The 24,067-nt window shown below is 50.7% G+C and overlaps 1 protein-coding gene, 1 long non-coding RNA gene and 1 pseudogene across 2 annotated transcripts in view; 1 reads left to right on the top strand and 2 right to left on the bottom strand.

Annotated features, from left to right (window-relative positions):
* Positions 1-1,015: 1,015 nt before the first annotated feature.
* Positions 1,016-1,638, bottom strand: LOC101564018 (annotated as a pseudogene).
* Positions 1,639-5,876: 4,238 nt separating this feature from the next.
* Positions 5,877-8,986, bottom strand: LOC111813720. The gene is made up of 3 exons (XR_002818894.1): positions 8,770-8,986; positions 8,035-8,120; positions 5,877-7,823 (listed from the first exon to the last, which is right to left on the bottom strand). It is a non-coding gene; the product is annotated as an uncharacterized LOC111813720 (long non-coding RNA).
* A 134-nt stretch (positions 8,987-9,120) lies between these two features.
* Positions 9,121-24,067, top strand: part of Rab31 (RAB31, member RAS oncogene family) — a 116,910-nt gene continuing 101,963 nt past the window's right edge. Inside the window, exon 1 of the mRNA XM_023705290.1 lies at positions 9,121-9,192. The gene's annotated coding sequence lies outside the window, so the exon portion shown is untranslated. The remainder of the gene's footprint in view (positions 9,193-24,067) is intronic.

Here is a 24,067-nt window from a genome sequence, read left to right as displayed (position 1 = left end):
TATGGCGTGTAAACAGACTGTGACCTCCTGCTGTGACGAGTAGATGTGTCTCATCCAATGAAAGTGGCCAGCTGTTCAAACCAATAAGATAGACAGGAGCTCTGACCAATCAGGCTGTCGGCTCCTCGCTTCCTTTTCTACAGAGCGCTTCCTTTTCTGTGGCTACAAATGCAGTCTTGCCCACTGTGGTCAAGGGGAACACTCTGAACCACGTGTAATCCAGTTTATCGTGCAGAATCTAGGATCATGCAGAAAGCCAATAAAAATTTCTTGTAATTTCCTTTTTGTTCCACGTTGATCAAGACTTTATTTAAAAATTAGCAAATAATACTGTGGAAACATTGATACGTAAAATTTAAAAATGCTGCATCTTAGATTTAGTTGGCAAAGACCACACTTAGCAATAGGCATGAGTTTAGTCTTCCATATACAAACCAGATACGCTAATCTGTGAAAAAAGAACATTTCCTATTGTTTGGAAATTCATTTAAGTATAAGATTGCAAAAAATGCATGGATCTTCAATAAAAGAACCGGCTGTACAAGACACACTCCCCTTTCACTACTCCTTTTTACTTCCTATGCAAGTTACTGGTGATGCTGTGGGGTTTCACTGTTATAGCAATAGAGGCAACTACTTAAGGAAGAGGGAGAAAAAGGAATGTATGTAAGGCTCTCTTAAAGGTACAATAAGCATAATAAGTGTTTTAGGAAGATAAGATAAAAATAACTCAAGCCTAGCTTGATTCTAACTGAATAAAAATAACGGACAAAATACTGAGCTCCTCTCTGTGAATCTAATAATCAGTGCTTGGTCCCCACAGTGGTTATCTCTGGAGTAGTTACCTTGATACTCCCCATGATACTCATCCAGATATTCTGCCTGATAATCCCTATCACTAATTTCCGACCCATTTGTCCCCGTGCCTTGGTTTCCACTGTGAATGACAGTTCTGAGCAGCACAGTATTTGGGATTACACACTTGCCACCTAAACTCACACACACTTGATCCTTTCTAGGAAGCGCCTTTGTTGGGACTCATCTGTAGGGAAATCATCAAGTTGTCCACTGGCCGGAACATTGCCTTCTGATCAGAGATGTCTCCTCTGCTACCTGGTGCTAACATCCCTGTCCCCTGCGCTGGCTCCTTGTTGGTGCCCATCTGCAGACTGATTCTGGTCTGATCAAAAGGTTTGTCCGTTTGCATTTTGGGATCACGAAGACACCTCCTAATTCTGTAGGCTGTCATGCCTGCCTGCGTGGCTGACACATCTTTTTGTTTCCATCCACAAAACAATTACACTTTGCCCCAGTCTAATTTTCCTTCGTCAAAACGTCTTGTTTTTCTGCATACTTAACTCCATTGTCAAGCTTGCGTGTGATCCCTTTGTTCCTTTTTGCCAGATCTGATAGAACCACCAGTGTAGTCTGAACCTGGGCCATGTTTCAATGCTTAAAATGATCATTTGCTTCAAATATGTCATGTGGCTTCACACCATAAGCCTGAATAGCTTTAATAAAGTTGCCAATATTTTTCAACTGAGGCCAATTTAATGAGCATGGCTGTCACTTGTTTATGGGTTCACAGAGCATGATGCCATCTTTCAGACCTAACTGGAAGCTGGTGCCAACACTCATGCCTACCATTTCTTCTGTCCAACTGAGGAGATCTTCTTCTGCCTGGTGGTTGAACTCAGAAGCAATCTTGTCTTTTTTCTGTGGTACCGGGGATTGAACTCAGGACCCTGGCTTGCTAGGCAGGCGCTTAGTCTACTAAGCTATCTCCCTAGCCCTCAATCTTGTTCTTGACCTCTGCCGAGAGCCCACAGGAAGGACTCTTCTTAAAGTGGGCTGTGGTGGTCCAGGCAGCAGAAGGGCTGTGCTTGGGGCTCGCACAAGGCATTTCCTCACCCCTGGCTGCAAGTGGTGGTGTGGGAGATGCTCACAGCTGGTGGAGAGGGTGACCCGTGGAGCCTCAGGATGTGCTCGGGAGCTGGCCTGGCTGCTTCACCCACTGTCCGCACCGTGCTATGCATAAACTTGTAATTTCCTTTTCAACCATTCCATAGCTTGAAATTCAGGGCTCACGTGTGGATTAAGTGCATGGCTGTTTGAAGGAAGATCAGTTATTGCATTAAAATTATCCCCTAGTGATTACAAGCTGATGAGGCCCACAATCTTCCATCAAGTAGATTTGACCTCGAAGGCTCAGATAAATGAAACAAACAAAATAATATCAGGGCTCCAGGAAGATCCAAACCCTCTGATGGAATTCTCTATTTTCTAGGTTAAGACAAAGAACTTCTCTGGGCGGTCCATATTTATTAGCTTTTCAAACAAAGGAGGGGGACACTGTAGAAAATGCAGGAATCTGGGCAGGACGTCGGAGTCCTTTCAAGGATTTCTCCGAGTAATACACAATGTTCACTCAGGAGAACTGGGTTATCTCCAGGAAGGCTTTCACTGCGGGCGTGAGAAGTGTGCAGTGAAGTCTCCTTTTAGTTAATTAGGGTTGGAGCCAAAGTCCTCAGCAGTGGCCTTGTCTTGTCCTTTGAGGCGTCACAGCTTCACAGACTGCTACAGGCCTTGGTGGGGACCCATGACTCACAGAGGTTCACTGGCTGAGTCCGCTGCCCACCTCCAGCCAAGGGCCGAGGCCTCAGGCAAACTCACACGTACACATGGAAAGCTGACTGGTTAGCAGTAAATCCTGCTCAGAGCTGCTGTGGCAGTCTCCATCAGTCACCTTCCCAGAAACGTTTCCCCAGTGGAGGATTCTGCTTTCAAGTCCTTAAAAGTTCTTGTATCAGAGCTGCTGGAGGTTGTTTCTTACAGAAAGGTTAGATGAAGCAATGTGACCCCAGAGACTCAAGGGTGAGGCATCCAGAGAGGGAGAGAGGTTGGCTAGTGACCAGGGACCTCACAAGCTGGGAAACTAAGCCATCCTGTTTTGGTTTCTATTTCTATTAATTTTTAAAGACCCAGTGTGTCTTTCAGTGAGACGGTTGTTATTGAGCTCATTTGAGTCTACGTCATCAGCCTTCCATGCGCACCGTCAGATAAGCACCGGAGCTTGAGTGTTGAGCATGACAAAGATGTTGATGCCATTTTCCTAATTTAGGATCTTTCCTACACTAAGGGCTGGAAGTGAGGGCATTTGAACTTAATGCTTTCCTTTTAGTCAGCAGGAAACAACCCCAAACAGTATTAAGTGACAACCACTCAGGTGGCAGGGTTTTCAATGCTAAAGCCTGACCAGACTCACGCAGGCTGGGACAGCTGGTCACCCCGATTGGCTTGGGCAGTACACACGCACCTCACATAACCCTCCTGGCGAATGCTGCACTTGTTCATGTCCACTTCTTACAAAGGAAGGCTAAAGGCAGAAGAGATTCAGAAACTTACTTAGGCTGCACACACCAGCAGTAGAGGCGCCTCAGTTTGGTTCAGTGTGACGTCACAGTGCCCTTTCTGCCCTGCCACACGGCAGGCTTATTAGTCCTGTTCATTCACCAACTCTTTGAGCCACACACCCAGCACATATTTCAGAGTGCAGAATGTGTGTTGTGTGAGTACTGGGTTCCAAATCATTTCTCAGATGATCTGTCACACTGGCAGATGCGGAGTCTGCAGACAGCAGAGTAGCACTTTCACAACACCACTGCATCAGATTCATGGGGCCGTGGCTTGGGACTGAGTTCCTGCACCAGACCCAACAGACGGGACCAGACCGGAACGGAGTCACTTGAGTCTGGTGCCAGTGAAGATGCCTGAATCTTCCAAAACAAAAGAGATTCACAGGAGCGAATCAGATGAGGCTGCTTATCTGAGCCACAGGGCAAGGAAGCCCCCTCGGTTCTAACCCTGCACAGTGAACTTAAATGACCACTGCGCTACTGTCTGTTCCTGCTCTTCGGCCCTTTCCTGTCTTCCAAACCACCCCTCCGCTGGGCTTGGCAGAGCGTCTCCGCTACACCTTCTTCTGGGCTGCTGCCATTTCTGCCGTGAGTACAGAGGCAGTGACAGCTTTACTTTTGTGGAATTTTTTTTTTTAAAGACAAAACAATAATAACCACAACAGAGACTAAACTTTCAAGCACTCCAGTACAATTAGAGCCTGAAGGCAATGCAATCAACTTTTAAGTACTTAGTGCTTCAATATTCCGTGGTACAGTACAGTTCTTTTCCTTTTCTTTCTTTTTTTTTTTGGGGGGGGGGGACAGGGTCTCACTACATCAACCAGGCTAGTCTTGAACTCACTACATAGCCCGTGTTGGCCTTGAAGCTGCAGTGGTCCTCCTGCTTCAGCCTCGTGCATGCTGGGATTACGGATGTGCATCACCTTGCTTACCAGTCAGATATTCTAAAAGACACTTCAAGTGAAGGAGAGTCAGTGACACTTCTTCGTAGCCTATGGCAGTCTTTCAAGTTAGAGCAAACATCTGACTCTCTTGCACACATAAACTCTCATACGCTTGTACGCTTATGCAGTCTTACACTTCCACACATGACTTTCTTATAGATAGGCATACACTCATACAGCCTTCGCATGTACACCCACAACTTCACTTTTACATGTGCTCACACTAGCACACACTCCTACACACACCATTTCACAGTACACATGTAATATACACCCATGCACACATGCCTCCCACATTGAAATGTGCAACTCTTATTCTCACACATGCGCACAAGCTCACGCGCTGTCACGCGCATGGCCTTCCTCTTGCTGCCCGTCACACACTGCCTCCTGGCTGGCTACATTCAAACTCTCGCCATCTTGGTGATCCGGATCCCCTTCCTCCTGGGGGGTGGCTAGCTTTGATTGCAGTGAAGGCTTCATGCTTGTTTTCTTGATAAGATAACAAATGTAACAAGGCCTGGAAGCCTCAGATGTTCCTTGCATGTCACAGCCATCTTTCCTCAGTGGCCCAGCATGAAATTGAGTTCTTTGTTTGCTACCAAATAATGCACTGGCCCTGGGGACCGAGGCTTGGCTCTCCGGAGCAGGAACGAGCATGCATCGCTCACTCCGGACCTTGCTGGCACGCTGCACAGTAGGCGGCTTTCACTGAGTACCTACATAGCAGATGACACCGTGCACCACTAAATGTGCTTTTGTCTTTGTTATGGTCCAACAAGAGAATTTCTCAAATAAAAAAAAAAATCAGTTTTATGACTGTTACTTTGGTCACTCTTCAAGGAACGGGATCATTTTTCCAGGGGAATCTCACACATACTCATTTGTGACTTACTCTTTTCCTTGGAAGAAATTCTCACAGTCTTGGGAGCATCTCTAGCAGGCTGGGATTGGGAGCTCCCTTGGGCAGCAGGAGCTGGTGGCGGATCCTGCCTGAAAAGTGTCCAAGGGAGGCTGTAGCCAAGAAAACTCATTTTTACTCATTTAGAAACATTTGAATCCTTCATCCATCCGACAACTCAGGGATGTTATGGGTCAACTCTGCATAGGAACCAGATCAGCCAGATAGAAATTTGAATAGAGCCTTTTATTTACTGAGCTCAGGTCCGTCAGCCACTTCTCTCGCAGGAGAAGGCTGATCGGCCCCGGACATAGGTAGCAAAGGGGTATTTATAACAGAAATCACATCTAGTTTGGTAAGCAAATTTGTTATCTAGTATAAAGCAACAGAAACTATATTTATTTGACACAGCTATAAACTGTTTATAACTAAAAGGTCTTTTACAGCTTAGTGATAAATATATATTTTTATAAGATATATCTTAAGCTGACTATGTTATAGGAGATGGTTGGGGAGGGAGTTTGTGTTCGCTTGCTGCCTTGACAAGAAACAGTTATTTATTGTTAAACAGCCTTGAGCCAAAAAATATATATTTTTAAAATAGAGAACAAAAAACACAAGGGGTTTTTATAATTTTTTATAGTTAAAACACAAAACTCTGTTAACCCTTTACAAGGGGGAATAACTTTTCACAGAGACAGATAACCCTGTTGTGTGCCTGTTTAGCGTCCGACTTGTGGTGAAAGGGATCCATCCGTTGCTTATTTATGTTGAGTTTAGTGAGCTTGGTGGGTAACAGGGCAGGCAAGGTCTTCCTGAGGGAGTGGGATTTCACTGAGGCCTTCTAGGACCGAGGGCCTTACCAGAGGGCCAGAGTAGAGGCCAGCTGGGGAGGGTCTGGCTGGGTGCTGAGGAGACAGGGTGACTCTTGTCCCCAGTACAACATGCTTGGAGACAATGAAGCAGCACAAAAGTGAAAATCTAAACAAGCGCCGCCACCTTTCACCTTACAAAATCACCAAAATTTGCACTCTTTTGAGTTTTTGTCATTTGCATACCACTGAATTTTTATCCTTGATTAGGTTACATCAGAATTTCTTCATAACTGCTGAACATTCTGTAAGAGTTGAGTATTTCCAGTGTGTCCGCCAAAGGACTGTCTTTCAGGTGACTTAGTCCTCAGTTGATGATTTTGACATTGTGAGAGGCAGGCACTCTAAGAGGTGTGGCTTCATGGGAGGTCCTTAGGTGGGAGGAGAGCTAAATTTGGAAGGGACTAAATTGGTGCTGGAACCCTGAGCTCTCTTGGGAGGAGTGGGTGGTTACTACAGTGAGTTCTCCCCCCCACTTCCTGTACCCCTACTCCACTTCTAAACCTCTACCCCACTTCCTGTACCCTGCTCTACTTCCTGTACCCCCACCCCACTTCCTGTACCCTGCTCTACTTCCTGTTCCCCCACCCCACTTCCTGTACCTCCACCCACTTCCTGTATGGAGATCTTGTCCTCCCACATGCACTGTGAGGTCCTCCCTAGAGCTGACCACAGCCTGTGACACTAAGTTGGGATCTTCCGCCTCTAAAACTGTGAGCTGAATAAACCTCTCAGGATGTCAGCCTGCTGCCAGCACTTTGACAGTACACCTGACTAGTATCGTGGCTCTGAGCACAGAGGGACAGAGTGCAATAAGAGAAAACACCAGGTCTTTAAGAGTTGAGGTCCTGCCACTCCTGAAGTATGTCCCTTAGCAGTCACTTTCTCATCCAGGGTAGAGCTTTATGGGAGGCCTCAGGTTGGTGGAGGGGCCTCTGTTTTCATGAGACCATGATGAACTCTCCAGGGCACCTGGCAGAGGTGACCCTGGGGCTACCAGAATGGCATAGGGCCACCAGGATGGCCTGGTGGACAGACGAGGGGTGTCACTTGGTAAAGCAGGGAGCAAGGCTTGATCTTAATCTGACATGAATGAGGTGACTTAATGGGACTGAGTGGAGGGGGCGCAAAATTAGGCAGGTGGGATTGTCTGGGAGGAAGCCCAGAGCAACAGGCATCAGTAATAGACTGAAGTCCTGCTGGCTGGCAGGGGCCCAGAGGTGCTGGAAGGCCCGGAGGGGGGGCCTGATGTGTCTGCAACTCAGTAGCAGTGTGGTGTGCTCCCCGGATCTGTGTGCGCTGGACACAGAAGCCTTCTGTGCTCTGGGTCCTGAGTCAAGGATGATGCTGATAGGACGGGCCTGTAACCTGTGTATGGCTACTTTTTGAACAACTTAGGGCAGATAGCAACCCTCCCCAAGGCTGCATCTGGCCCTAGGAAGGCTGATTCTGCTTTGAGAACTGTATCAGCCATCTGCCCACCTCTGGTAGGGGAGATGCACACCCCACCCAACCCCCCTCCATCCCCAGAACTGGGCTCTGCGTCTAGCTGCACCTCAGCCCCTGAGGCTCATTTGTCTCCATCTGGGGCGAGGGTCTTCTCTGAAGATTGTGTCGTGCGCTGTTTCCTTAGGCACCAAGCCAGAGTTGAGGCAACTCCTCTGGGAGAGGGCAATGCCACCCACACCTGACAGCAGGACAGAGGCTGAACAATGTGAGCCTGAAATGCCAGTGAATTATACAGTCTGTGCTAAGGCTCACATTTCTATAGCAGTGACAACTGAAAGGACCTGGGGGAGGAGGCAGGAGCCCAGGCCTCTGCCTTGGACGCCACAGGGCCAGGGTTCCCTGCGGTCAGGGGTCGGGAGTCCAAGCCCTGTGGACTGAGTGGAGCTCACCTTCTACCCAGAGGTGTGAGGGCCTCCTTTTGGTCCACAATGCTGCAGGATTCTTGGGTGCATTCTGCCCACAGGTACTGGTTTTCCTACACAAGAAAAGGCCTTCCTCTCTAGGTGTCCCCCTGTGTGGACCCAAGAAGGTACTCTGGAGGGGGAAACAGACCTGTGCTTTGGAACTGGGATGAGAGAGGAGGCCTGGGGACTGGGAGAGGCCCAGGCCATGGAGGTCTCTGGGTTTTGTGCCTAGGATGGGGCGCTGAGGACCCACAGCAGGATCCAAGCCCCTAGTCCCTCCAGGGGACAGAGCCCCCTTCCCCACCTCCAGCCCTGATCCTTCTCTCACAGACAGCTAAATTAGGGAGAAATGTTCCAGGCAGTCAGATAAGGCTCCATCCAGGAGGGATCAGTGCAGAGGGTGACAACACAGCACAGCGTGGCCCTCGGAGGTCCATTGGTCAATGGCCAGGCCTCAAGATGAGATGGCAGGATCTGACCAAGCCTTCTCACCTCCAGTCACTCGGAATTACGCTATAATTGGTATCATCTGGTCCAGTGAGGTTCAGCTAAGTATCAGTCACCTGGGTGGGTGACCGGGCCCTCTGGACCTCTGCTGTCCCCAATGCCTTTGTTCTCTCCATTACCCTTGCAGGGTGATCTCTTCTCTACTGGATCAGCATCAGCTAAGCACTATGCCTGCAATCTTATTGGTTATAGTCTGACCCATGTTTTACTCACCTCGTGATTTTGTTCTATAAGACATTCTTAGGGAGGTGGCCCCCGTGGCAAGCATATGGGTCCCCTCCTGTCGCTCAGGTGCCGTCGCCCAATAAAATTTTTCTGCTTTTAATCTCAGTTGTTGCTCAGAATTCATTCTTCTGTTTTTGGGGCCAGAAACTCAGCGTAGCTGACATCCAGCGGGTTAGGAGCTACATTTTCCCCTCTGTCGCTGAGATCCTAGCCCAAGACCCCTGGGTTCGCAGGTTCCAGGCCACGGCCCACAAGGCGCCGGGTGGAGCCCACGCCACGTGACCGCGCGGCCCAGAAATAGAGCGGTTCCGCCCGCGGCGGCTGCGGCCAGACGAGAAGGGCGCCGGGGTGCTGCGGAGCCCCGGCCGGAACAGGATGGCGATCCGCGAGCTCAAAGTGTGCCTGCTCGGGGTGAGTGGCCCCGCATCCCGACCCTGAGGCCGCGCTCGTCCCTTGCACCCCCGTCCGCGCTCCCCAAAGCCCCGAGCTCCCGGGTGCGCGCGCTCCGGTCCCCTTCGCACTCGGCGCCAGCCAGCCCAGGTCCCGCCCCGCCCAGGACACCCGAAGGGAGGGAAGTGGGGCGACAAGTCCGGGCCCCCGCCAGCCCGAGCACCAGGGCTCTCTCCTCCGCCGTTGATGATTTCCTTCCGGAGGAATGTGTAAGTTGCTCGGCCCGCGCCAGCTCAGTTTCGTCCTCTGGACAGTTGGTTTATCCGCTAAAAAAAAAAAAAAAAAAAAAAGCTGGCGAGGACATCGCGGGCAGGCGCTGGTGGGAGCGCAGAGCTGCGGGGTGGGGATCCCCGCGTCGCCCCCGTCTGGCCCAACACAAGGATCATCCCAACTGCAGCAGACAAAGAAGCCGCTGCACCCGCGCAGCCCGGCCCCTGCCTCGGGGGCTGGGGGGCAGTAGCTTGAGGTCTCTTTCCTTAGGAGGAGGGTCAGATTCCTGAATCACTTCTTCCAGGAGAGTGGGCCCTGGCATGGAGGCCTGGCGAGCTGCCCTGTAGCTGGCAATCCGGGCTCTTTGGAAGCCCACGTCCTCAATCGGGCGGCCGCAGGACGCTCTCTGTTGTCTCCAAGGAGGGCCTGAGGGGCTCCTGCCTACGTAGGAGGTGTGCCGAGGAAATGCCTGCCAGGCTGGCTCCCGACTGTCCGACTGTCGGGCAGCGTGGACTTCACCGGGGCCCTTCCGGCCCCTCCTGCAGGAAGGTGCTCTTGGGGCTGTCCCCGGAGGTCCTGGGCCAAGGCGGTTCCCTGCCCGGAGTTCAGGATGGCAGAGCGGTCACCGCGGGCCCAGGGCAGGGGCTGTGCAGGGTTTCCTCTGTGAGCTTTGAGCATGGTGTAGTGGGCGTGGCTTCACGCTCACGGGGCGCTCTCTTGTTGTCCGGATCTCCAGGCCAGGAATCCCATGCTTCTGGAGGAGCTGGGCCCCCTTGGAAAGGCCTTCAGAGAATCGGAGGGTAATGGTGACCCAAGGATCGAGGGGCAGCTTTGACGTGGGCTCAGGTTGGCTCGTCTGACGCTTTCTCCCTGTGATCTGCATGGGTGGCAGAAACCTCTGCCCCATCACACAACTCTTATTAAAGTTTCTGTTCCAGTATTTCTGGGAGCGTTTTCACATCCTTCTGCAGGGACAGTGGCCACGTGGCAGGAGCCCAGCGCAGGACACGGGTGGCCAGGCTCTCTTTCCCAAGAACTAGACATTCAGCTTTGGGTGAGGGGCGCAGTCATTCCATCTGGAAAATGGGGCTCATGACAGTTGTGTGGGAAGCCAGGGAATTAGGCCAGATGGCCCAGCATTTCCTGTTACCTGAGACTCCAGGGTGATGACTAGCAAACCTGGCAGATGGAGAAGCTGGAAGAAATCTCTTGGCTTCCTTCCCTTCATCTCCCACCCGGGATGAGTGCTCACTGGGGCTTCCCGGCCCTCAGGCCTTTCCTGGGGTTGCTTCTTCTTGGTGCCAGATCTGTTGGGAGGAAGTTTTAGTGTGGAAGGAGGAGGAACGTTGCCAAGGAGAGAAAGAAGAAACTTCAGGGCAACTGGGGATTTGGAACATCGACCACACCAAACTTGTGGGCTTCCACAGGTGTGCTGGGGCAGCTGTGCGCTTTGGTCCTGCTGAGGTCATAGGACCTCTCATTTGCCAGGGAGAGAACTAACCTCCCACACATCTCCGGGTATTTGCAACAGGCAGGGTTTCCAGCTGCTCATCCGAAGAGGATGGTACCTGAGTGAGATGGCTCTATCCCGAGACCGCTGGGTCCCTGGAGCCCGAATCCCAAAGTGTGCTCAGAGGTGTGCCTGAGTGTATATGCGCCTGGTGCTCAGAGTCCTGTGTTTTGGCCATGCTGTACCTCCCTGAAGTCTCAACAGGATCCAGCCTGGCAGCCACACCCCCAAATGCCCAGAAGGTGACAGAGAATGGGGACCTCAAGAGTAAAATCTGGCTGTCCACTGGAGAACTGAGAAATTGGTGTTTTTGTGCCAGCTCATTTGCTTAGTGATTGCTTGGAGCATAGGGGACAGCTGTCCCCTTGCGGGGTGCAGGTACAGCTGCCTTAGACGTGGGTAGTGATGCTTTCATCCCAGGTCCCTTGTGACTCTGGGTCTCAGGCCCTTCCTGGGGAGAGGCTGTGTCCCCTGACTTTCATCCTTGCATGGACAGTGCCGGGCTCAGGTCTTCTTTACCTGTGCTGTGCTTTGTGGGTCCTGTAATTCCTCTATCCTCTTGGCCTGTCCAGCCTTCCTTCCAGCATTGACAGTGGCCCCTGGAACATTCTCTTCTGACTACCAAAGCTCTGAGAGAACCAAGGACTCGAGAGCAGCAGGCCCCAAGCAAATTCTTGGCTTACAGTTTTTCATGTGTGGACTTTCTCATGTGAGCAAGTCCCCTGGGGACTGTCCCATGAGTTTGAGAGTGCCCTGTTCAAGCACAAGCTGGGCTGATGGAGACGTGCTTTTCCAGGGTTGGTGTGTTTGTTCAGGAGAGCAATCTGGGGGGTGTTGGAGGGCACCCAGGGCTCCCCAGGTCTCGTTCTTACCTATAAAGTACCAATCACCTGGCTCAAGAATCTGAACTACTGTTATGAAATATGGAGCTTAAAAAACATTCATAAAACAGAAAAATCTGTTTAAAATAAACCATCAAAAACAGTATTGACACAGCAGCCGTTTCAACTTCAACATGGAAAGCTTCTCAGTATGTATTTTTAACACATATCGCCACATGGCCAAAGCAGGGGAGGGAGAAAGAAAGGGGGAGTGTGGAGGGGGGATTTCTCTTTATTATTCCCTCAGGGCGTCTGTGCACATGCACTGAAAATCTACTTCCGGACAGAATCCCAGAGTTTTATCTGTGTGCTTTGGTTGTCTTGACAACAGTGCAGAGATCCCGCCCACTTCCTTTCTGGCTGAGTGGGTGGCTGAAGACAGCAAGGACTTCCCGGCTTCTGCGAGGAAGCTTGGAGCAGCTCTTGGCCTTTGCTGGAATCCCCACGTTGGTGCCTGACAAAGTCGCTATGCGCACCAGGTTTCAGATTTGCACAGGGCCTGCGTGTGAAGGGCTCTGGAAGCCCAGGACTAGAAAAGCTTTCTGCCTGCAGAGGGCCTGGCAGCCCGTTGTGCAACCTCACCTCTCCGAGCAGTCGCGAGCGTTCTATGAGGGAGAGCACCCAGCAAGGTCCTGTGCACCCGGAGCTGTGGCAGTGGGGAACGCCTGGTGGGGTGGGGTGGGCCGGTAAGCTTCTTGGTCTGTGCTCTGGGCATGTGACAAAATAGCTGAGGCTGGATCTTGTAGAAGGTAAGGAGGTTGTTTGGCTCAAGATCCTAGAGCTGGAGGGTCCACAGGGCAGGTGTCAGGTCCCCAGGAGGCAAGTGTATTGGTGGCCTCCAGGAGCGACAGCTGGCCCCCGTGTTCTGACTTCCTCCAAGTCTCCATCCTGAGGACCAAGTGTCCATCACCTGCGCCCTTGGGGCAGAGCACATCCAGCCCGCTGCAGCCTGTGTGCACACACTAAGACCGTGGGGGTCCAGCAGCCGAGTCCTGGCCATGCCTGGTTCCTGTCCTAAGTTGAACCTGTGTGGACAGTGCCTCCCCACAGGAGTGCCTTGGGCGGCTTTGTGTCATATGCGAAGAGTGGACGTGAGGTAAGGGTCATCCTTGCTGGCCCCCTCTTCCTCTTTGGCTTGGGGTGGCTGTGGCCAGCCCCTCCTCAGCCTTAGAGCTCAGCCATCTCTGTCTGTCAGGATTGTTGCAGCATTTTCAAGCTGCATGCAGCCCTTCCCTCATCCTCGGGTCTCAGCTTGGGCTGCTGAGGGACCACATCACAGACATTGGCTCCTCATGATTCTGGATGTCAGGGAGTCAGAGACCCAGGCACTGGTTTATCCGGTACAGTGAGGGCTCCCACTGGCTTGGACCGGGAGCACTGGGCTACAGTTCTGTCCTTTTAAGGTTTTATTTTGCACTGGTTCTTGCTAACTTGCCCAGGCTGGCCTCAAACTTGCAGCTGTCCTGCTGTAGCCTGCCATTTAGCTGGGCTTACGGTCATGTGTGTGCTACTGTGCTCCTTTTCTTCTTGTAAGGCTGCTAATTCCATTTGTGAGGACCTTCCTTTGTGACCTAGTCATATCCCAAAGGGGACATCTAGTATCCTTACACTGGGGATTAGGCTTCAATGTAAGAACTTGCAGGGAGGGACCCAAATATTCACTCAGCACCTTGACTTCAGCCCTCAGGAAAGGCCCCACCTTTGCCCTACCCCAGTATTGCCCTTTCAGGAAGGATATTGTGTACTTTAGGTCTGGTCCAAGGCCACAGTCATTGGAAAATAGAAAACTAAGGTTCTAGGACAGGGATTGGGAGATAGCTTGATGGTCTAAGTGCCTGCCTGGCAAGTGCAAGGACGTGGGTTCGATCCCTAGTACCACACACAATGTCCCCGTTACCCCAGGTGCACCGTGCTGGCCCCAAACCTAGGCGTGGTAATCCACGCCTAGGTTCCCAGCACTGCGGGGCTGAAATGGGAGGATCACTCTGAGTCCAACCTGTGTAATGAGGTCTTTAACCAAAGAAAGAAATACATAAATGATTAAAAATTAAGGTGGTAGGACATCCAAAGATTTTAAACTCATTCATTTGAAAAGGATTTCAAAATGTGAGTGTCCTACAGATTAGACGAATTTGGACTTGTGTGCTTGTGTGAAGCTGATACTTCATTGTTTTGGTTTCATGATTTATATGGGTTTGAAAATGGATCAGGGACTCCCCCCTCTGGCACTGATTCAGTGCTTCTGTCCTGTTCAGAGCTGTGGGTGGTCCCAGGTGGGCAGGACGAGGTGGCCCCTCCTGTCCAGGCGCAGACACAGGCCAGCAGTGAGCTGAGTGGTGTGGCTCCTGTTCTTGCTCAGTGCCTGCCACAGTGCCGCACTGGCAGCAGTCATAGTTGTGCTGTTTGCTTTCAGTTGCTTGGACAGAATGCGCTTGCCCGGCACTTGTGACTTTGAGGTCGAGATGTGTCTCTATATATACATTTTGTTCTGAGTCACTTATGTGAGAGGAGGCTGCACTCACACATCCTCCTGGATACTCCAGAATGCGGTCTTGGTGGAGAGCCTGCTGCTCTACAACCACAGTTCACATTCTTGCTCCTGTCTCAGCACAGCTCCAAAACTGCATGAGACATAGTCCATACCCTGGTGCGTCTAGCTCTCCTCAGAATTTCCTGAACAGCTGTTTAGAAACCCCCAGTACTGGGGCAGAGGCCACATGCACATTTGGTGGTCAGGTCTCTGGCTGCAAAACCCTTCCTCTGCTTCAAGCCCCAAGGCACTTGCCTTTCTAAATGATGCGGGCTACATGTAGAAAGTTCCAAGGTTCCAGTCAGTCTGCATCCTTTTGTTGCCTCTTTCTGGTTAAGAACTTGGGTGAGAATATGATGTAGCTGAGGCTGACGGGTCTTATGATTTTTATATGATAGCTCAGCAGCATAAGCGCCTGCCTAGCAAGCGCAAGGTCCGCAGTTCAAACCCTGGTACTACAAGAAAAAAAAGCTGATTTTTATATGATTATGTATGATATAAAAATTTTGTCTTAATTTGATAGTGTCCCAAATTTTCTGATCAAGGAGATTATGGGGCCAAAGAGGAAAGTGATCCATGATGTAGAGTGTGCCTAAGGAGAGTCACATAGAGAGAAAACATTCTCTCAGACTTTCACAGAGAGCACATTGGCCAAGCAATGGCCATGACTCATCCACATGGCTGACACTGACAAAGGTTCTGCAATCTGAGGTACAGGATCTCAGGATAAATCCTGAGGGGATTTCACTGACCTTATCAGACCCAAAAGCTACAACTCTTGTTGCATAGGTCTTGCTTTATCTCGGTCTTAACCATCCAGCAGAAAAGTATAAAAACCAAGTATAAGAAGTAAAGCCATGCTGTTATGTTGAGCTGTAGGGGACTCAGGTCAACAATTTCTGACACTGCCAGTGAAGCGGAAGACCCAATACTATTATGGACTACTGGACTCTTTTAGAATATTTTGCTGAGTTTACACACCTATAATATTTAAGTGATGGAACTTAACAAAAAAAAGGGATACAAATGAATGTCCATTTTGTATCTGTGTATTCAAAGTGGTTGGGATAGATATCAAGTCCGCATCTTGTACAGCAATTAACCACTAGGAAGAATGTATGCAATGTGTTAATTATTGAAACTGTCCTACCAATTTGGTTTGAAACTGTCTCATTGCTATTTGTTTCTCAATAAAATTATGGAAAAAAATAAAGAAAGAAATAAAGAAACTTTTCAACCTGAAAAAAAAATTTATTTTAGGGTCAGCAGGATAGCTCAGAGGACTAAACGTCTGCTTAGGCAAGCACAGGGATTGGGGTTTGATCCCTGGCATCACATGCCCCACTGCCTGACTGTGCTGAGCCGGCCACCAAGACCGAGACTGGGTTTGGTGGTGCATGCCTGTAATCCCAGTGCTGGGGAGGCTGAAAACAGGAGGATCCTTAAGAGCATGAGCTGTGTAGTGAGACCCTGTACCAAATACATTAAAAAAGAAAAAAAGATTTATCTCACTTACCTCTGTAGCATTTGTCCAAAAAACGTTTCTTAGCTTCTGTGTATGCCAGGCAGAGGTGGTCTGAACAAATCAGACAGGGTTTTGCTCTTGGTAGCCTACCCTTTAGCAGGAAGGTGGACAGCATACATGATGGATTGAGCATCCTTTACTTGATATACTCGGGGCCAGCGATCTTCCTGATGTTTTCTTAGATTTTAGAATACTTAAATCATCATTTCTTTTTATTAATTAAAAATTTTTTTTATTATTTAGGGACTGGCACACTGTATGGTACCAGTGATCGAACCCAGGTCTTTGTGCTTGCCCAGCTGTCTCCCTAGCTCCTGAATCATCGTTTCTGATGGAGCAGTCTTAATTGAGAAATCTGAAATCCCAAATGCTCCAAACTCTAAAACTTTTTGAGTGTCACTATAGTGCTCAGTAAGTTGTGGATTTTGGAGCCTTTCAGGTGCAGGAGCTCTGCAGGAGGGGTCCTCTGAATGTGTGGCCAGCTCAGAGGTAGGGACTCCCGGAGCCTGGAGGAGGGCGCAGGGCAAACCATCTGGGTGTCTGTCAGAGACCAGGAGCGGAGGTCTCCTCTCGGCCCAGGGCTGCCTCTGCCTCTGCAGCTCTGGCCTTGTGGCTCCAGAACACAAAGAGGAACAAGTATTTGGGAGAGTTGGGATACAAGTGTCTGGGGGAGTCTCTCGCACTGTCCAACACTGTCATCAGGAATAAAGAGAGGAAACACATGGATTTACCGTGGTGGCCGGGCAGTCCCTGGAGCCTGCCCAAGCCTTCCCGCCCTCTGCCCTGGGCCCGCCTGGCTCTCTGGAGGGGTGAATGTGAGAGCCCTTTGCCCGGCCCTCACTCAGTAGGCAGCTTCCACTATTTCACTTCCCTCTAAGTGCCTGTGATAGCGTTGTCAAAAACCAGAATGGTCCTGCAGGATGGCGGTGAGGGGGAATGGATTTTCTGCTGTTTTTTTTTTTTTAGAGAAAACAGAGTACTGGAGCTTTGGATCAACACGTTTGTTTTTCTGGAAGAAAAAGTTACTGAATCTCGGTATCTCTCCCCTCCAATCTGGAATCCCTGGCCTCACCACAGGCTGTAAATAAAGCTTGGAGTCCTCAAAGTGCCTCTGGAAAGGACTTGTCCTTGCAGGAGAGGAAGGGACAGGAGGGACAGAGGGGAAGAGAAGAGAAGAGAAGAGAAGAGAAGAGAAGAGAAGAGAAGAGAAGAGAAGAGAAGAGAAGAGAAGAGAAGACAAAGGGAAGAGGGGCAAAAGGAGAGACTCTCTCACAAGCACTCACTTACACGTGAGTGCAGAGTATTGCGTAAAGCTCGCCCTCCTCTGGAAAGGGCAGAGAACCCAGCTGCTGGCGTCCTGTGTGGACAGGCTGCTGGCCCAGGCATATGTACTTGATGGCGAGGTGAACTGGAGACTTCTTAGAGAACATCTTGGGCCCTGCAAACACTGAACTTGTCTTTTGCTTTAGGAGCTATAGTTTGTGAACTTTTTCATAATAAACTTCTGAAGAGGTATTTGTTTCATTGTAAAATACCTATTTTTGCTGTTGAACGGAGTCATATGAGGCTTGTACACCACGAACACTCAGTCCTTGTGGTCTGGAGGTGGGAAGCCTGTGATTGATTGAGATGAGTCGGGTGGGGTCCAGGGAGAGCCCCCATGGCTGTGCCCTCACGAGCGGGAAGAGGGACACCATCCAGGCCTCTTGGACAGGGGCACGGACCCCACTCCAGCCCCCGCTCTCCCAACCCAGTCCCCCAAGCCTGGTGTCCTGACATGCTGACCTTGGGGGCAAACATTTCAGTGGAAGGCTTTGGAGGGGACCTTGAGATCCTAACCCTCGTTCACCTTAATGACATGTTGTATTTCTGTATGAGGTAGGGGAGACTGACTGGGGAATGTTGATTTGGGTTATTGCAAAGGAGAGGAATGCAAAATGACACCTTAGCCTCATTTGTGTGTGATCATGCCTGTGCCATAGCTCCAGTGTCCACTTTGTTTTCCTCTTTACTTGTTCGTGTATATATTCATGTATTTAGTGGTGGTGGGACTGGAACCCAGGGCTTTCGCACTGAGCTACGTTCCCAGCCCTTTTAATTTTGAGACAGGATCTTTCTAAGCCCTGAAGCTGCCCAGGCTGGCCTTAAATTTATGATCTTCAACCCCCCCCCCCAAAAAAAAAAACCCATGGTCCTCTTGTCTCAGCTTCTCAGAATCCTGAGATTTCAGGGGCAGCCCACCATACCAGGCTCACTTTAACTTGTTTTCTTATCCTGCCTGTGTAGATGGGTCACTAGGGCCACCTCTTTGGAAGAGGTCTGGGGCCCAGCTCTTGAAAGAGGAGTGTCCAGCCTCTTCGTGGTTTTCCTATTCAGTGCCGCCCTGGGGTGCTTAGCAGGGCGCTGCCGGAGCTGCCACCAGACCGGGCAGGTTCGCCTTAGCAGGAGAGCGCAGCTGCTGCTGAGACTACGGGCTCTGGTTCTGGCCAGAAGGGAGCTGTGTGACATTCGCCACTGCCATGCCAGGGGCAGCGTCTCCTCAGCAGGTCAGCAGGGCCACACAGGTCTCTGCCTCTGTGGATTCTGGCCCCGGAGGGCAGTGTCAGACTCCACATGGGGAGGGTGAGTCCCACCCTGATTCCTAGCCCACTGGTTGTTTGACCCGTGTTTCTCCTGACCAACTATGAATTAGTGTTCCTGTGTCATTTGGCGTCAGTTAATTCAGAGTGGCTCAGAGACTCACATCAGGGACTCACATCTTCTGGTTGATTCCAAAGACTGTTTGTGAGGGTGGGCACTGGGGAAGCGGGTGCTCGGGAGGCCGTAGACCTGTGACAGCCCGGGTCAGAGGAGGCGGAGTCTGTGTGAGCACAGGGAGGGCAGGGCCTGGACATGGGCAGCTTTGTGAGTAGCAGGCTTGAGAGAGACCCAGCCCCGCAGCCGTCGGAGTGCAGTGGGCACCGCTCCTGAGTCCATAATTAATTCTTCCTTCTGGCATTTCATGCCACGGGGCCAAGAAGCCTGGCAGGTGGGGACTAGAGTAATGGGTGATGCCCTTGGAAAGCAGGTGCAGATTGGGTGGGCGGAGAGCTCTGGCATTTGCATCATGTGGGGGGTAACAGTCCGTACCTGGACTTCGGTAAGCTGGAGTAGGGACTGGTGGGCAGCGGAGCTGGGCACAGCGAGGAGGGAGTGGAAAGGGGAGACAGCAGCAGGCTGACAGACTGGCTGTGGTGTGGTGAGCTGCACAGGGCTTGGCATTTCCCCGGAGCCTGGGGAGGGCCACTGCTGGAGGTTTTACATAAAGCAGGATGTATTCAACCCACCTTCTATGGGTTGTCCGGCGGCAGTGTGATTAATGACCCAGGAGCGTGCGGGGTGGTGGTGGTGAGGGGTGGGCACTGCCCCTCACTGTGCCCTGAAGTCAGAGCTGGCACCGACTGAGCGGCTGTGGGGGCCCTAGCACCCGATGCTCAGGGAGGACGGTTGGGCCGGCTGTCGGCCAGCATTGCCCGTCTTGGGAAAGCAGGGCTAATTTTCATGCTCTTGGCTTGAAAGCTTGTCGGGGTTTCAGGAGTGCCCCTTTTGGCATTTGTGCATGTGACACAACAAAATAGTTAATGTCAATGCTGGGGTCACGGCCACTGTTTTCCCCTTAGGAGGGCAGGTCTGCAAAGGGCCGGATGAGCCCCACTCTGGTGCTGGCTGGGGCTGAAGGAAAACGTCTGTCCCAGTGGAGTGTCCCCACCTGGACAAGACCAGGGACAGGGCATCTGCGCCGGGGCGATCCTCGAGGGCACTGCGGGAAGCAGACAGAGGCTCCAGTAATTAGGCTTTGTTCTGAAAGCGTCCTAAGAGCAGGTGATTCATGAACCCCGCCATTTAGAGATCTTCTAGAAGAAGAATTCATTTTACATGCAACTGTTAACATGGAAAATCAGTATGTTTAAAGCAGAGCTCTATTCAGAATGATGAGCTGTTTCTAGGTCCTGTGTCACAGGTTGTTATGATCAGCAAGGTAGTACGTTTTGGTGTCCCGTAAGCTACATCTCCACTCCTTTTTATTGTTTATTTTGAGACAAGGTCTTGCTGAGTTGTCCAGGCTAGGCTCAGCCTCGCTGTCCTCCTGCCCCAGCCTCCTGTGTAGCTGGAATTACAGGCAAGTGCTACTACACCCAGCTTAGTAGGTGATTCTTTAACAGGTGTTGAGGTCCCTTTCCTGGGACAAAATGCCCAACACTGGTAACTAAAGGAGCCGAGGTTTGCTTGTGGTTCTCAGTTTAGAATTTCAGTCTGTGGTCAGCTGGCTCGAACGTAGAAACTGGAGTGGAAGGGCCTGGGCGGACAGCTGCCCACTCCATCCTGGAGGGGAACTGACATCGGTGCGTCACACCTTTCCCACGATCTACTTTGCTGTGGGGTCTGCTAAGCAGGGGGCAAGGCAGTGGCTTTCGATTTTCTCTTGAATACACAGGGCTTCACTTTCCTTATTCATATGACCGAGTTTACAACAAACTCTTTACATTTCCAGACTGAAGTATACACATGTACTGCAGAGAGGCACACACATCACGCTTCCCGTACACAGGATGTACAGGAATGGACAGTCCTCCGTGAACACTGGGAGCAAGAAATGGTACCCCTGGCCCATAAAGCCCTGGGACCCCATTCAGACATGGCCCTTGAATGAAGGCGTAACCTAACACCGGCCATGGATGGGTGCTCCTGCAGTGCCCTCATGGCTTTTAGGTATCTGTGGGGAAGTGACACTGTTTAGTAGCTTACTGGGACAGAGGCTTCCTGTTTACAGGCTGGATGCTGCATCTGGTCCCAGGCTGGAAGAGATGTGGATGTCACCTTGTCCTACAGCCCTATGTCCTCTGGCTGTCATTCTCTGTGCCTGCCGGGGCCTGACAGCCCAGAGCTTTGCTCTTGCTAGGTAGGTGCTTTACCACTGAGCTATATTCCCAGCCCTTTTAAAAATTTTGAGACAAGGTCTTGCTAAGTTGCCCAGGTTGGCTTCGAACAAGGGATCTTCCTGCCTCAGCCTCTTGGGTAGTTGAGATTACAGGCATGCACCACTATGCCTGACTCGCAGGCCCTTAAAAATCAGTTAAACATATTAATTGTTTATAAATTAGACTTTTAAAAGCTGTTCTCTCAAATACTAAAAGTATTTTTTGCCATCTTTAACAAAGAAAATCTATGCTGATTAGTCTCCCTCCTAGCTTTCTTAAGGTCTAACAGACAAAGACTATATATTTAAGATGTATAATGTGATGTCTCTATACAAATATAAATACATATAATAATTATATGTATCGAAGTGATTACTGTAATCAAGCTGATTAAAATCCAGCAACTCACATAAGTACTTTTTTGGGGGAAAGAAAAATCAACTATGCTTTAGCAAATAGATCAGTCTTTCTTAAAGTTATTTTTAATGACAAGAATTACTGTATGTCTATAATGATAAAAAAGTACAGAAGGGTATAAAATGAAAAGTAAAGAAGACTGTCTTCCCCACCGCTGCTCGTTTCATCCACAGTCTCTAGCTCTATGGTCTGTCCTACGCAAGGGTTAGTTTCTAGTCTTTCTCCACTGAAGAGGAAGCCTGTTACTTCCTCGGCAGGAGACAGACCTGTCTCATGTATTAAGATGTAGTGCTCTATTACAGTAACGGTGTGATTTAAGTAATTGGGGCTGTAATGACAAATATTTAGCTAATCGTCACTTGCTGGCTATTACAGTTTTAGAGTGCAAACCCTGGTGCCTGCACTGAAGTGTGCTTATGTGGAAACTATGGGGCGAGCTCATGCTCCAAGACTCTGAGATGTTTACTTCTATTTTAAAAATCATTTTATTTATTTATTTACTCATTTGGTACAGGAGCTTGCCGTGCATCCTGGGCTTGTACTGATCCTCCTGTCTCAGCCTCCCCAGCACGGAGAGTGCAGGTGTGCGCCACCACGCCCGGCTCGGTGGCCTGCTTGGTGCAGGCTGACACAGCAGGAGGTCCTGGGCCTGGAACCCGGGCCTTGCACTTGCCAGGCAGGCGCCTAGCGCGCGGAGCTCTCTCTCCGGCCCCTTTACTTCTGTTTTTCAGCCCTTTCCCTTTTTCTTTCTTCCTTGTTCACATTTTAAAAATGATTTGACCGGGTAGATCTTGGGATGAAGAACCCTCCAGGAGTGCCGTCTTTTCCCTGCTTCCAGACACCTGGCGAGCTGCTTTAATACCACTCTTGATCAATTCATCATTACCTGCTGACCACACATAAATCCTCGCGCGTACATGGGATTTTTTTTTCTTTTGCGGAACCTGGGATTGAACTCAGGCCCTTGCACAGGGAAGTGCTTATTCCACTGAGCCACCTCCCCGGCCTGACATGAAATGCTTTTGGGCCCTGTATTTCTCTATTGAAAATTGTTTATCTCTGAATTTTAAGATCGTGCTGAGGCGGTGAACCTGGCTGGTGCGCTCTGCTGTACGGAAGGAAGAACACAGATTTGGCGGCAGACCCCGAGAAGGGCACTCGTCTGCACCACTGGCGTGTGGCAGGCTCCTTGTGGTTCTTCCTCCGCTTTGGGTAGAAAGTCTCCTGTGGGGCCGCACCCTGTGCATCGCACAAATGTGTGTGCAGCCACGTGGGTGAGGTTGGCCCCGCTGCCAGGCCTAGAGCAGAACCTCTGCTGGTGTCTGGGGATACATTTTACTTCCCTCCCAGGCAGCCCAGACTTGAGGGAACATTTAAAATATGCACTAAATATCTTGGAGATACAGCCTTTCCCAGCATGGTGGAGCTTCACCTTGGTTTCGACACATGGCCACAGCATTACTTGTGTGTTTGCGGGGTGGGGGCGCTTGGTGTGGGATGTGGAAGCCCGTAGCCAGAGGACTGGGTCACACAGTCTCCTCCAGTCCCAGCACTTGGGCCTTTCCCATGCTGTCAACCTTCGTTTTTTCCGCTTTGGCGTGAGCGAGATCACGTCTACTAGCTACTGACAGCCAGGGAATTGCGAAGTTGGTGGGAAGCGTGAGTGTGGAAGCTGGGGTCAGAGCCAGCCGTGCAGCAGGGCAGTGCATGAGCCCCGAGCCCCGAAGTCCCGCTGCTTCCCAGAGAGTGACCAGCTCCAGAATCGTTCTCGTTTATTTATTTTGCAGTCTGGGATGGAACCCAGGAAACTGCACTGAGCTGCACGCCTCACCTCCAGCCCTTTCTATTTTTTTGAGACCGGGTCTTGCTACATTGCTCAGGTGCCCGGGTTGGGTTTGAGTTGGCAGTCCTGGTGGCTCAGCCTCCCGGAGTGCTGGCAGTACAGGAGGTATCAAAGGTGCCTGGTGCGCTTGTGCTTATGAACGTCGGGGACACACTCAGATGTCTGAAAGGATGCCCCAGGCTGCAGTGCTGGTCTCAGCAGACCAGGGGAGGCTGCTTCCAGGAGAGTGGCACCTGTGTCCCCGGAGAGCTTTTTCCTTAGTATCAACAGGGATTCCAGAAGCCCAGGTCCTCCTCCTTCCTTCCAATTCATAGCTTTGCCTGGAATCCCAACCAACTCCACCTGAGTCCCAGCCCATTTCCTGCAGCTGCAGGTGGGTGCCACCAGGACTGTGGGACACCCCCACGTGGCTCAGGCCCTTCCATCTCCCTGTCCTGTCGTCACCTTCAAACTGGGGCCACTATCACATCTTCAGGCCCCCATGGCTCCTGATGTTTGAGGCAGTCGTTACTAGAGAGGTAAGACTAGAAAATATTAGAAGCCCATTTTTTTCTAATATTAGAAGAGAGTGAGTTGGTAAGGTGACACTACTGTTTTTTAAAAATGTAAATCACAAAGTAAATTTCTCTGTTGATAAAGCGAAGTGAATTCTCCTGGCAGGGGCCCAGCTCTGCATCCCTGAGGGGAGAGTGGTACTTGTGTGTGGGGTGTCCCGTGGAGTGGGTGAGGTTGTCGTTTTTGGGGTATCTGGGGGCTCTGTGGGACCAGGGAGCGGAGGCCAAGCCAGACTGGGCTCTGGGCCTCTCGCCAGGAGCAGGCAGTGAAGCAGTGCTGGGGTTCGGTGTGTGCTGGGCTCTGCGACACAGCTTAGTGTTGTCCCGCCGCGTGCTGTAGTTCCCACCTCATCAGTGTCCTGCTCAGGAGAGATGGGAGCCTGGAGAGGCATGACGCATCCAGAGCAC

Source organism: Octodon degus, unplaced genomic scaffold, assembly GCF_000260255.1.
Source record: "Octodon degus isolate 3935 unplaced genomic scaffold, OctDeg1.0 scaffold00216, whole genome shotgun sequence".
Taxonomy (NCBI): domain Eukaryota; kingdom Metazoa; phylum Chordata; class Mammalia; order Rodentia; family Octodontidae; genus Octodon; species Octodon degus.
This window is presented reverse-complemented; position numbering and strand designations above follow the sequence as displayed.